General features: G+C 42.8%; 1 long non-coding RNA gene across 1 annotated transcript; it reads right to left on the bottom strand.

Moving 5' to 3' along the window:
• Positions 1 to 1,828: 1,828 nt before the first annotated feature.
• LOC139541760 (uncharacterized) lies at positions 1,829 to 12,189 on the bottom strand. The gene is made up of 2 exons (XR_011668395.1): positions 11,796 to 12,189; positions 1,829 to 2,261 (listed from the first exon to the last, which is right to left on the bottom strand). It is a non-coding gene; the product is annotated as an uncharacterized lncRNA (long non-coding RNA).
• Between the last annotated feature and the right edge of the window lie 1,132 nt (positions 12,190 to 13,321).

Genomic DNA, 13,321 nt, shown 5'->3' with positions numbered 1-13,321 from the left:
ACACTAGATCAAAGGAAATATCGTTTTTTTTTTCTCTCTTTATAGATTATAGCATTGGACACATGAGTAGCCTATCATCTTGTTAACAATTGGTTGTCCATGTACTTTATGGAATCAATAGTTTTCACTCACACAGTATGATTTCATTTGTCTTGGTAGGTCAGAGTTCTTCAAACTCGTACAACCTTACAGGGAGACCTGGGGTCTTTTGCATTTGAATCAATACCATACCCTGAAGTCGAGAAACTGTATGGAAAAAATATTCATTCCTCTTAAGACTTCAGCTCAGAGAAACGGGTGAGTCTTTTGCTTTTCTTCAACATTGTCATTGTAGTGTTTTTTTAAAATCACAAATAATCATCTTGAAAATATAGATGTAGCCATCTCTGATTTGTCACTCCTGTCCAAGGAATTGAAACTTGGGGATAATAGGCAGTGAAAACAACTCTCTAACAGTGCTTAATGGACAGATGGCATATTAGGGTGCTAAATTATCCTTGGCACCTGAAATTGGCACACTTTACTTGAGTGACAAAAAAGCTTGTCAAAGCAATCATGACAGATTGATATCTGGCCTTGTATAGAGTGTGTGCCTAAATTCCCATTGGAGGAGTAGCTACAGTTAATAACTTGTCATGCTGTTTGGTGGTCTAGAGTTCCACTACAAAACCCACTTCACCTAATCTTATCAGATCAGTTAGCCCAATTACACTTGCAACAGTACACGGGAGCCCAAGCAACCAACCGTGGTCAAGTATGGAGCAATTAAGGAACCTCTTAAGCATCTGACCCTTTTTTCAATTTTTGCAAAAAATGACATACCCAAATCTAACTGCCTATAGCTCAGGACATGCATATTCTTGATACCATTTGAAAGGAAACACTTTGAAGTTTGTGGAAATGTGACATTAATGAATGATAATATAACACATTAGGTCTGGTAAAAGATAATACAAAGAAAAAAACATGCATATATATTTTTTTGAAATGCAAGAGAAAGGCCAAAATGTAATATTCCAGGTTAGGTGCAATTTAGATTTTGGCCACTAGATGGCAGCAGTGTATGCACAACGTTTTAGACTGATTCAATGAACCATTGTATTTCTGTTCAAATTGTTGTATCAAGACTGCCCAAATGTGCCTAATCAAATCAAGTTTATTTTATATAGCCCTTCGTACATCAGCTAATATCTCGAAGTGCTGTACAGAAACCCAGCCTAAAACCCCAAACAGCAAGCAATGCAGGTGTAGAAGCACGGTGGCTAGGAAAAACTCCTTAGAAAGTCCAAAACCTAGGAAGAAACCTAGAGGAACCAGGCTATGAGGGGTGGCCAGTCCTCTTCTGGCTGTGCCGGGTGGAGATTGGTTTATTAACACATTTTCAGGTTCATAACTCTGCACTCTCCTCAAACAATAGCATGGTATTATTTCACTGTAATAGCTACTGTAAATTGGACAGTGGGCTTTCTGACCATATCAGATATGTCTATGTACTGTGAAATGTTCTTGTTACTTACAACCTCATGCTAATCACATTAGCCTACGTTAGCTCAATCGTCCCATGGGACGGACACCGTAGAGGTTCAAGAACACTTGCTTCTACACCTGCATTGCTTGCTGTTTGGGGTTTTAGGCTGGGTGTCTGTACAGCACTTCGAGATATTAGCTGATGATGTACGAAGGGCTATATAAAATAAACTTGATTTGATTTGACTTAACATCATTTAGAAATGTTATTAAAACAATTTGACCTGAAGTTTTCAGAAATTATATTTTAAAGGGAGTATCCTGTTTATATACATTACCAGTCAAAAGTTGGGACACCTACTCATTCAAGGGTTTTTCTTTATTGTTTTATATTTTCTACAAAACTATGAAATAACACACATGGAATCATATAATAACACACATGGAATCATGGAATCATGTAGTAACCCAAAAAGTTAAACAAATCAAAATATATTTTATATTCTTCAAAGTAACCACCCTTTACCTTGATGACAGCTTTGCACACTCTTGGCATTCTCTCAACCTGCTTCAACTGGAATGCTTTTCCAACAGTCTTGAAGGAGTTCCCACATATGCTGAGCACTTGTTGGCTGCTTTTCCTTCACTCTGCGGTCTCATCCCAAACCATCTCAATTGGGTTTGGGTTGAGGTCGGGGGATTGTGGAGGCCAGGTCATCTGATGCAGCACTCCATCACTCTCCTTCTTGGTCAAATATCCCTTACATCGCCTGGAGGTGTGTTGGGTTATTGTCCTGTTGAAAAACAAATGACAGTCCCATTAAACTCAAACCAGATGGGATGGCGTATCGCTGTGGTAGCCATGCTGGTTAAGTGTGCCTTGAATTCTAAATATATCAGACAGTGTCACCAGAAAATCACCATCACACCTCCTCCTCCATGCTTCATGGTGGGAACCACATACGCAGAGATCATCTGTTCACTTAGTCCGTGTCTCACAAAGACACGGTGGTTGGAACCAAAAATCTCAAATTTGGACACATACAGTACATAATCCATGTCACAGTTGTCTCAAGGCTTTTGATGCGTTCAATCACAGATTTGTGAACATTATTGGGTGATCCCAGCAGCGTACTATTGCAAATATGTGATTAGAAATGTAGCAACAGAACGTATCAAGTTTCAAGTTTTTAATGTCACATGCACAATTACAGTGAAATGCCTTCCTTAAACTCAAAACCCTACAATATAATAACCAATAACAATGTAATACTAGAAAAACACAATATGAAGAACACAATAAGTAAGCATACTATATACACGGTCCGTTCCAATACCATATCTACAATGTGCAGGGATACTGGAGTGATGGAAGTAGATCTCTACATAGGGGTAAGGTGACTAGGCAACAGGATATAAGATAAACAGAGTAGCAGCAGCTTGTATGTGAGTTGGTGTGCGTGTGTGTAGAGTCAGTATAAATGTACTGTATGTGCATATTACGTGTGAGTGAGCAGATGGAGTGAATGTGTGTGTGTGTGAGTGTGTAGGGCCACGTGAGTGTGCATAGAGACAGTGCAAAAAATAAAAGGTCAATAAAGATACAAGGTTAGCTCAGTCTGTGTCGCTATTTTGTTTGCTATTTATCAGTCTTATTGCTTGGGGATAGAAGATGTTCAAGAGCCTGTTGGTGTCACACTTGATGTACCGGTACCGCTTGCCGTGTGGAAACAAAGAGAATAATCTATTGCTTGGGTGGTTGGAGTCTTTAACGATTTTCTGGGCCTTCCTTCCACACCGATTGATATAGAGGTCCTGGATGGCAGAGAGCTCTGCCCCAGTGATGTACTGGGCTGTCTGCACCACCCTCTGAAGCGCCAGGCGATCGAGGGTGGTGCTATTGCCATACCACACAGTGATGCAGCCAGTCAAGTTGCTCTCAACAGCTGTATAACTTTTTAACAATTTGAGGGCCCATGCCAAACTTTATGAAGACTTTGAATTTGGACTGCAGCCAATGAACAGCATTCTCACATAGGTATTCCTCTTATCTAGGTGGGTGAGGGCAGTGTGGAGAGCAATTGAGATTGCGTCATCTATGGATCTGTTGGAGCGCTATGCAAATTGGAGTGGGTATAGGGTGTCTGGGATAGTGGAGCTACTGTGTGCCATAATCAGCCTCTCAAAGCACTTCATGATTACAGAAGTGAGTGCTACAGGGCAGTGGCATGAAGCCTTAGATTTCTTGGGGACAGGAATGATGGTGGTCATCCTAAAATGTGGGTTTTACAGACTGGGAAAAGGAGAGGTTGAAAATTACCGTGAATATGCCTGCCAGCTGTTCTGAGCATGGCTTTTGACCTGATTAAAGACTTTTCTCACGTCGACCTCGGGTTGTTGCCGAACCTCACACCCGGCACGATGTTGTTGTTGTTGTCAAAATGAGCATAAAATACATTGAGTTCATCTGGTAGAGAGGCATCGTTGGGTCTTCCGTAATGGACTGTAGCCATATGCGGTGGGCATCGGAACCTGTGTAATATGATTCCACCTTATTTGTATATTGCCCTTTTGCTCGTTTAATGACTCTGTGTAGGCCGTAGCGGAACTTCTTGTACTTATTCTTGTCCTTGGCCGTAGCCTCAGGGTTGTCTCTGCGTGTGCTAGCCCTTTCCTTTAGTTTTGTGCCAACCTCTGTGTTAATCCAGGGCTTTTGATTGGGGAAACAGCAAACCCTCACCATGGGGATGCATAATGCAACATTTCCGATGCATAATGAAGCCGTTGACGGAGGTGGTTAGCTCATCAATGTTATCAGCGGAGTCTCAAAGCATATTCCAATCAGTGCTAGCAAAGCAGTCCAGGAGCATAATCTCTGATTCTGGTGACCATTTCTCAATGGAGCGAGTCACGGATTCTTCCTGTTTGAGTTTCTGCTTGTAAGCAGGAAGCAGGACTACGGAATCATGATCTGATTTTCTGAATGGCGGACGAGGAAGGGCCTTGTATGCTTGCTTGTGTGTAGAATAACAATGAATTAGGACTTTTTTGCCCCTAGTGGCATTGGAGACGTTTTGATGGAAATTGGATATCACGTGTTTTAGTGACGCGGAATTCACATTTCTGGCAACCAGGAAACGGCCTCTGGATGTATGTTTTCTGGCTTGTTTATAGCCTAGTACAGTTAGATAAGTGCCAGCTTGTTATTTTTCTTGTCCTGAGGTGGACTGTACACAACAGTCTCGATAACAGTCGAAAACCGCCTCGGAAGGTAGAAGGGTATTCCAAGACGGGTTGACACTTCCACCATGCTGGAGTTAGCACACCAGTTGGTGTTGATAAAGAGGCAACCCCCCCCCCCCCCCCCCACTCCACTGTCCTGTCTACCTGGTGAATCCATCAAGTTGGATTTCGCCAAGCCCGGGGCAGATGAGTCGAAGTTGAAGCCAGAATTGGTGTCCAAAAGTTCTTGTCAATTGTAAGAAATTATAGCGGTTACATTTCGTGAAAATAAAGTGAAATAAATCACAAAATAATCACAAAATAGCAAAGTTGGGTTGGAGCTTGTGTAAAATGCAACAAACTACTCTAAACAGCATTGTTGTTTGAAAAGCATCTAAACAATATGTTACGAATGGGAAATAAAGGTTTTCACAGTTGTATTGCTGAATTTCACCTTTTATTGTAAAAGATAAATGCGAACTTCATCATCCAAGAAGTACACGGAAGAAATCTACAGCCAAACTCATTCCATAAACCGGTCTAAATAACAGGTTAAATAACATAAATTAGCGGCCTAACAGCTAGGCTTGTTTACAATGTACCACATCTCTGGTGAGCACAAGGGAGTATATGTAATATTGTTTAGAAAAGAGATCTATGTCAGCTAAGCTAACAGCAGCTATATTATTTATGATGGCAGCCATGTTTGTTTATATTTGACAAACGAAAACTCCCTAATCCCAGAACGCCATTCACTGTAAGACGCAAATAAACAAAGTCAAAGATGGCTGTGCCTATTGCCTGAAAAATATTAACTTAGTTTGCCAACTGTTCAGCATATTACAAATCTTCGATGTACTTGTTACAGTGTACACAAGAGCCGGAGGAAATGACTTGACAAGACGTTTACAGTTTTTGACAAATCAAAAAGCAAATAAATGTTATCACCTCACAAAGCATCACCGCAAATACAAGCCTACTGCCTAGCCTAACCATAGTGCGAAAGCTAAACAGGGTTGCCAGATTTGGGAAGAAACAATTTAGGGGGTTTGTGGGTGCGGGTTCATTTAATTTGTAGTGGATTTCAAGTTCATGGGGGGGGGGAGGTATTGTGGTGACATATGATGCAGGAAATACTACTATAATGGGGAATTTATCAATAAATGGCGGGCAAACACAGAAGTTTATAAGCTGAATGCAAATATAACACCTGGAAAGGGAGGTCTAAGTTGGCAACCCTGAGTAATGATAGTTACAATCTAAGTCAGTCGAGTGAACCATCCCTTCACTTCGTTTTGTTATAACATCTTTGACCTGACAGACGTTTACGTAACAACCAGAATGCATTGTATGCTGTCAACAAACATGGCGCCACAAATATCTGTCATTTAGCTTAGCATTAGCTCATCAGAATCAGTACAACCTACCAAAAAGTATTTTACACACATCAAATGTGTCCATTACAATCTAACATTATTTTTGAATGACTACCTCATATCTGTACCCCCCCCCCCCCCCACACAGAAACACAGATTCAACCAAAAAGACGATGGAGGTTTTCCAATGCCTCGCAAAGGGCACCTATTGGTAGAAGGGTAAAAAAAAAAAAAAAAGCAGACATTGAATATTCCTTTGAGCGTGTTGAAGTTATTATTTACACTTCGGATGGTGTATCAATACACAGTCACAACAAAGATACAGGCGTCCTTCCTAACTCAGTTGCTGGAGAGGAAGGGAGCTCCTCAGGGATTTCACCATGAGTCCAATGGTGACTTTAACACAGTTTAATGACTGTGATAAAAGAAAACTTAGGATGGATCAACAACATTGTAGTTACTTCACAAAACTAACCTAATTGACAGAGTGAAAAGAAGGAAGCCTGTACAGAATATAAAATATTACCAAACCTTAACGTAACATGCTTACTTACAAGCCCTTAACCAACAATGCAAAAAAAGTATGTAAGAAACGACTAAAATTTATTAAAAGTAACACAACAAAATAACAATAACTGTTGTGTAACCGAGTGAATGTGCAGGGGTACAGGTTAGTCGAGGTAATATGTACAAGTAGGTAGGGATAAAGTGACGATGCATAGATAATAAACAGTGAGTAGCAGCAGCGTAAAAAAGGGAGTCAATGCAAATAGTCTGTGTAGCCATTTGATTGACTGTTTAGCAGTCTATTGGCTTGGGGGTAGAAGCTGTTAAGGAGCCTTTTGGCCCTAGACTTGGCTCTCTGGTACAGCTTGCCATTCTGTAGCAGAGAGAACACTCTATGACTTGGGTGGCTGGAGTCTTTGACAATTTTTAGGGCCTTCCTCTGACACCACCTGGTATGGAGGTCCTGTATGGCAGGAAGTTTGGCCCCAGTGATGTACTGGGTCGTACACATTACCTTCTGTAGCGCTTGCGGTTGGATGACAAGCAGTTGCCATACCAAGTGGTGATGCAACCAGTAAGGATGCTCTCGATGGTGCAGCTGTAGAACTTTAAGAGGATCTGAGGACCCATGCCAAATCTTTTCAGTGTCCTGAGGGGAAATAGGTATTGTCGTGTCTTCTTCACGACTGTCTTGGTGTGTTTGGACTGTGATTATTTGTTAGAGATGTGGACACCAAGGAACTTGAAGCTCTTGACCCACTCCGCTACAGCCCGTCGATGAGAATGGGGGCTTGCTCAGCCCTCCTTTTCCTGTAGTCCACAATCAGCTCCTTTTTCTTGCTCACTTTGAGGGAGAGGTTGTTGTCCTGGCACCACACAGCCAGGTCTCTGACCTCCTCCCTATAGGCTGTCTCGTCGTTGTTGGTGATCAGGCCTACCACTTGTGTAATCAGCAAACTTAATGATGGTGTTGGAGTCGTGCCTGGCCATGCAGTCTTGGGTGAACAGGGAGTACTGAGCACGCACCCCTGGGGAGCTCCAGTGTTGAGGATCAGCGTAGCAGATGTGTTGCTACCTACCTTCACCACCTGGGAGCGGCCCGTCAGGAACCAGGATCTAGTTGCAGAGGGAGGTGTTTAGTCCCAGGATCCTTAGCTTAGTGATGAGCTTTGAGGGTACTATGGTGTTGAACGCTGAGCTGTTGTCAATAAATAGCATTCTCACATAAGTGTTCCTTTTGTCCAGGTGGGAAAGGGCAGTGTGGAGTGCAATAGAGTTTGGATCATCTGTGGATCTGTTTGGGCGGTATGCAAATTGGAGTGGGTCTAGGATTTCTGGGATAATGGTTATTGATGTGAGCCATTACCAGCCTTTCAAAGCACTTCATTGTAAGTAACGTGAGTGCTATGGGTCTGTAGTCATTTAGGCAGGTTTCCTTTGTGTTCTTGGACACAGGGACTAATGTGGTCTGCTTGAAGCATGTTGGTATTACAGACTCAATCAGGGACATGTTGAAAATGTCAGTGAAGACACCTCCGAGTTGGTCAGCACATGCCCGGAGCACACGTCCTGGTAATCCGTCTGGCCCCGCGGCGCAGTGTGTGTATGTTTACCTGTTTAAAGGTCTTACTCACGTCGGCTACGGAGAGGATGATCACACAGTTGTCCGGAACAGCTGATGCTCTCATGAATGCCTCAGTGTTGCTTGCCTCGAAGCGAGCATAGAAGTGATTTAGCTCGTTGGTAAACTCGTGTCACTGAAGCTGTGCTTCCTTTTGTAGTCTGTATTAGTTTGCAATCCGAGCCGGTGAAGTATGATTCAATCTTAGGCCTGTATTGATGCTTTGCCTGTTTGATTGTTCGTCGCAGGGTATAGCGGGAATTCTTGTAAGCTTCCGGGTTAGTGTCACACACCTTGAAAGCGGCAGCCCTAGCCTTTTAGCTCAGTGCGAATGTTGCCTGTAATCCATAGCTTCTGGTTGGGGTATATACGTACAGTCACTGTGGGGACGACATCCTCGATGCACTTATTGATAAAGCCAGTGACTGATGTGGTGTACTCCTCAATGCCATCGGAAGAGTCCCGGAACATGTTCCAGTCTGTGATAGCAAAACAGTCCTGTAGTTTAGCATCTGCTTCATCTGACCACTTTTTTATAGACCCAGTCACTGGTGCTTCCTGCTTTAATTTTTGCTTGTAAGCCAGAATAAGGAGGATAGAGATGTGGTCGGATTTATCAAATGGAGGGCGAGGGAGAGCTTTGTATGCATCTCTTGTGTGTGGAGTACAGGTGATCTTGAATTTTTTCCCCTCTAGTTGCACATTTAACATGTTGATAGAAATTTGGTAGAACTGATATTGACAGAACTGAAGTTTCCCTGCATTAAAGTCTTTCGCCAGTAGGAGCGCCGCCTCTGGGTGAGTGGTTTCCTGTTTGCTTATACAGCTGACTGAGTGCGGTCTTAATGCCAGCATCTGTCTGTTGTGGTAAATAATCAGCCACGAAAAGTATAGCTGAAAACTCTCTAGGCAAGTAGTGAAAGATTGGTGGAATCTGTGTGGGTAGTTTGACAGGTGGGATGACGGACAGTGAAGGTGAACAGGTGGTCACATGTCAGGTGACAGAGGAATGGATGAGACTGAGGCAGGAATTCCTTTAACCATAAAATTGTATATTTATGTAGTCTGTGCTGCATAACAAAGGAAACAAAATAACATGTATCCAATCAAATTCATAATCACAAAGATCAAATCATAACAATCATTCATTATTAACATAATTTAGGGACTTCAACAATCCAGTTCATTAAGAAGTCAATAGTAATCATCCGTGAGTCATTTAGGCTCGTAACTATTTATCATAAATCATGAAAGAATACAAACAGTGAATGGTTATTCAATCTATAATCCCCTTTAGTTTGATATCAAAGTCGATCAGTTAGCAAACAATGACGTTTCTCATTTCACCCTTTCCATTGTCTTCATGTGTACATGTAATTCATTTCAGTACATATTAACCATATTGATTGCATAATTGGCCTATGAGGATCCGTAGGGCCGTGAACATTGACCATTCACATTACACAATATGTTTGAAGCGTGCGCTCCAAGCCGTGCTCCACGGTAATAACTATAAACAACAACTGATGGTCCACTCTCCCGATCGCAACAGATAGTTCAGATGAAAGGTAACAGAGTCGGTGGACTTATGGACACACAGAACATCTGGAGCAGACGGAGTTAAGGAAGAGAAAGCAGCGAGATCAGGCGATGGCGTTTTCCTCCTTTTATGGGGATGAGATCTGTCGGTCATTGCCACCTGACCTTATTAAAGCACCCCTGGCCCAGCTGCGTAAGTGGCCATGAATTAAAGGATTATTCCACCAACTCCATGGGCCTTTTCTACAAGTAGTGTGGCCTGCCATTTATCACAATATACTCTACTTCAGGCAAGCAAAATCTAGAGACTTCCTCAGATTTCGTGCACCAGCAGTTTACAAATATCCACAGACAGCCCCCCCTCGTCTTAGAGCGTATATCCCGCTAGCTGAATATCCATGTCGTCATTCGGCCACGATTCCGTAAAACATAGGATATTACAGTTTTTGATGTCCCGTTGGTAGGATCGTACCTCGTCTAGTTTATTGTCCAATGATTGCACGTTGGCGAGTAATATTGACGGTAACGGCAGCTTTCCCACTCGCCTTTTCCAGGTCCTGACCAGGCATCCGGCTCTTTGCCATTGTTAGCCACTGCTAGCGGTCTTTACCCTTAGCTCAGACACCAGCCGCTTTAGCCCGGATAATACCTGCCAGTCTGCACAGCGCAACATCAGCCATGAGCATATCGGACTCCTTTTTCCACTACATTACCAGATTCCTGCCGCAAGCTCTGGACCATCACACCGGATCATCGCAGCTAGCTAGCTGCTACCGAGTGGTTATTGTGGCTAACGCGGTTGTCCAGAAAAAAATATTATAACATAACTCAAACGGGAGGAGTTTGCATTTTGGCGCAGTCCAGGCAGTGCTGAGGGGGAGCTAGCCTCGCGTTAGGCCCAACTCCTGGCTAGCAAACGAAGTACACCAACTACAATACCTCTCTTGCAATTTGGCCTGTCAACACGGAGCCTCGCCGATCCATCACGACTGGTCTGCTGGTTTGCTGACGTAATTCGGCCGATGTGCTCTCAACCGGCCTCTGCGTCGTTGATGTCTGTGAAGACCCATCTGCTAGCCCCGGACCGCTAGATATCTGAACGCCATGTCTCCCGCTCGCCTAGTGGAGTAACGACTACCGAACGGCTCCCTGTTGCAACTATTGCTGATCATTGGACCCTATGATCACTCGGCTACACAGCTGATGCCTGCTGGACTGTTCAATAACATGGTACGTCATTTGGTTTATCTGTTGGCCCCAGCCTCGAACTCAGGCCCTGTGTGTAGCAGGGCACATATACTACCCACCACTGTGACCTGTATGCTGTCGTTGGCTGGTCCTCGCTACATATTTGTCGCCAAACCAACTGGCTCCAGTTCATCTATAAGTCTTTGCTAGGTAAAGCTCCAGCTTATCTCAGCTCACTGGTCACCATAGCAACACCCATCCGTAGCACGCGCTCCAGCAGGTATATTTCACTGGTCATCCCCAATGCCGACACCCCCTTTGGCCACCTTTCCTTACAGTTCTCTGCTGCCAATGACTGTAACGAATTGCAAAATTTACTGTAGCTGGAGACTTATCTCCCTCACTAACTTCAAGCATCAGCTGTCAGAGCAGCTTACCGATTGCTGCAGCTGTACACAGCCCATCTGTAAATAGCCCATCCAAACAACGACCTACCTCATCCTCATATTTGTTTTAGTTTTTCTGCTCTTTTGCACACCGGTATTTCTACTTGCACATCCTCATTTGCACATCTAGCACTCCTGTGTTAATTCCTAAATTGTAATTACTTCGCCACTATGGCCTATTCATTGCCTTACCTCCTTATTTTATTTGCACACACTGTATACAGTTTTTTTTTATTGTGTTATTGACTGTACGTTTGTTTATCCCATGTGTAAGTCTGTGTTGTTGTTTTTGTCGCTTTGCTTTATCTTGGCCAGGTCGCAGTTGTAAATGAGAACTTGTTCTCAACTGGCCTACCTGGTAAATAAAGGTAAAATAAAAAAATGAAGACATTATAGTACAATATTATGGGGAATGAGAGGGGTACTTACACCGTGTTGGAAAGGGATCACAGCAGTGATTGAATGAGGGTATGAGGCATGAGTTGAGGTGTTCAGAGGCTTGACCAGTGCATGACAGGATTTGACAGGGAAGACAAAAAAACAATAGCACAACACACTACACAGTTAGAAAAAAGAGAGCAAAGAATGAGTTGGTCCATGCAATAAGTAAAATTATGTATGTGTAATAATGTGATTGTGTATGTGATTGACTCTACATACAGTAATGAGAGAAAATTGATAGGAGTACTGACAGTGCTAGGAGTGGAAACATTCAATGTGCCAGTGGATGAGCGGGCACATAAGACATGACTTCAGTTCATGTCAGGAGAAAGTTGACAATGGTAGTGGAGTAGTCATCACCTCTTGATTAGGGAACAGTAGGGGACTTAGCTGTAAATACAAATAGCAGATACATTACATTACAGCTGTGCCATCGTAGGTTTGGACAAGTTTCTCTATGAACTTAAACTCAGACATCTCAAAATTCATAAAGTCAAACAGACTGCGCATCTCGCCCACTTGACACATCAAACTATCCCAAGAAACGTTCCTGACTAAAGCCCTGATCATCCACATACCTGACGAAAACTGACAACTGCAAGCAGACTGGTGGCACCATAGGTCTCAGAGCGGTGGGGCAATTTTTAGCAGTTGATCAGACATAAAAATCATCAAATTTTTATCCCATACAGCATGTCAGATTTCTAATGCTTAGGTGTAGCCTAGGCTGCTGCAACATTTATGTCATGAGATTTTGCTTGTGTCTGTCTGGAGTGATTGTGTTTTCACCTTTTGATAAATAAATACCCGAAGAAAGTGGAAAGCCTACTTGAGCGCACGCGAAAAAAATGCACTGCATCAACCTCTCTCTTTAATCAAATTTTTAATGGATGATGTGATGGAAGCTTTCAAATCATTCAGAATTGTTTTTGACATCGCTGAAAAGACAGTCGAAAGTTCGATATGTTCAGCAAGTAAAGCCTCATAACGTGCAATTCCCTCTGCAAGCTCCTTGTAGTTAAATAAAGGTTAAATAAACAAATTAAGTTGCCCTTATTGGTAGAACTTTCCCTTTCGTTGTGTCCTTTAAAAGCAAATTCTTGCATGCCCTGCTTTTGTTTTTCATTTAGTGGAACGATCGATGTTCTACAGGTCACTGTACCCACCTTTCGACCAAGGCTCAGACTTTCCAAAAAGCAGACAAGGCCAGCAATACAGGCGGGCTGATGAAATGTTCCCTGTTAACCAGCTATACTTTCGATACCAGTTGGTATTGAACGCTTTCTCCTTTTCATCCTTCATGAAACTGAACTCAGACAGAGGTCGACCCTCGCTTTTAATTCACTGTTAATCTCTATCCAACAATGTAACCAAGCCTCTCAACACATAGAACTCCCATTTAATGCTCTGTGGCACAATCCCAATACAACTCACCAGGTTAGTTCTCTGATCCTAATTCTATGATTGGATGGACAACATGGCAGTTTATCCTGCAAAAGATTTGATTGGTTGGA

This window comes from Salvelinus alpinus, chromosome 16, assembly GCF_045679555.1.
Source record: "Salvelinus alpinus chromosome 16, SLU_Salpinus.1, whole genome shotgun sequence".
Lineage (NCBI taxonomy): Eukaryota > Metazoa > Chordata > Actinopteri > Salmoniformes > Salmonidae > Salvelinus > Salvelinus alpinus.
The sequence above is the reverse complement of the archived record's forward strand: the minus strand, read 5'-3'. Positions and strand labels throughout refer to the sequence as shown.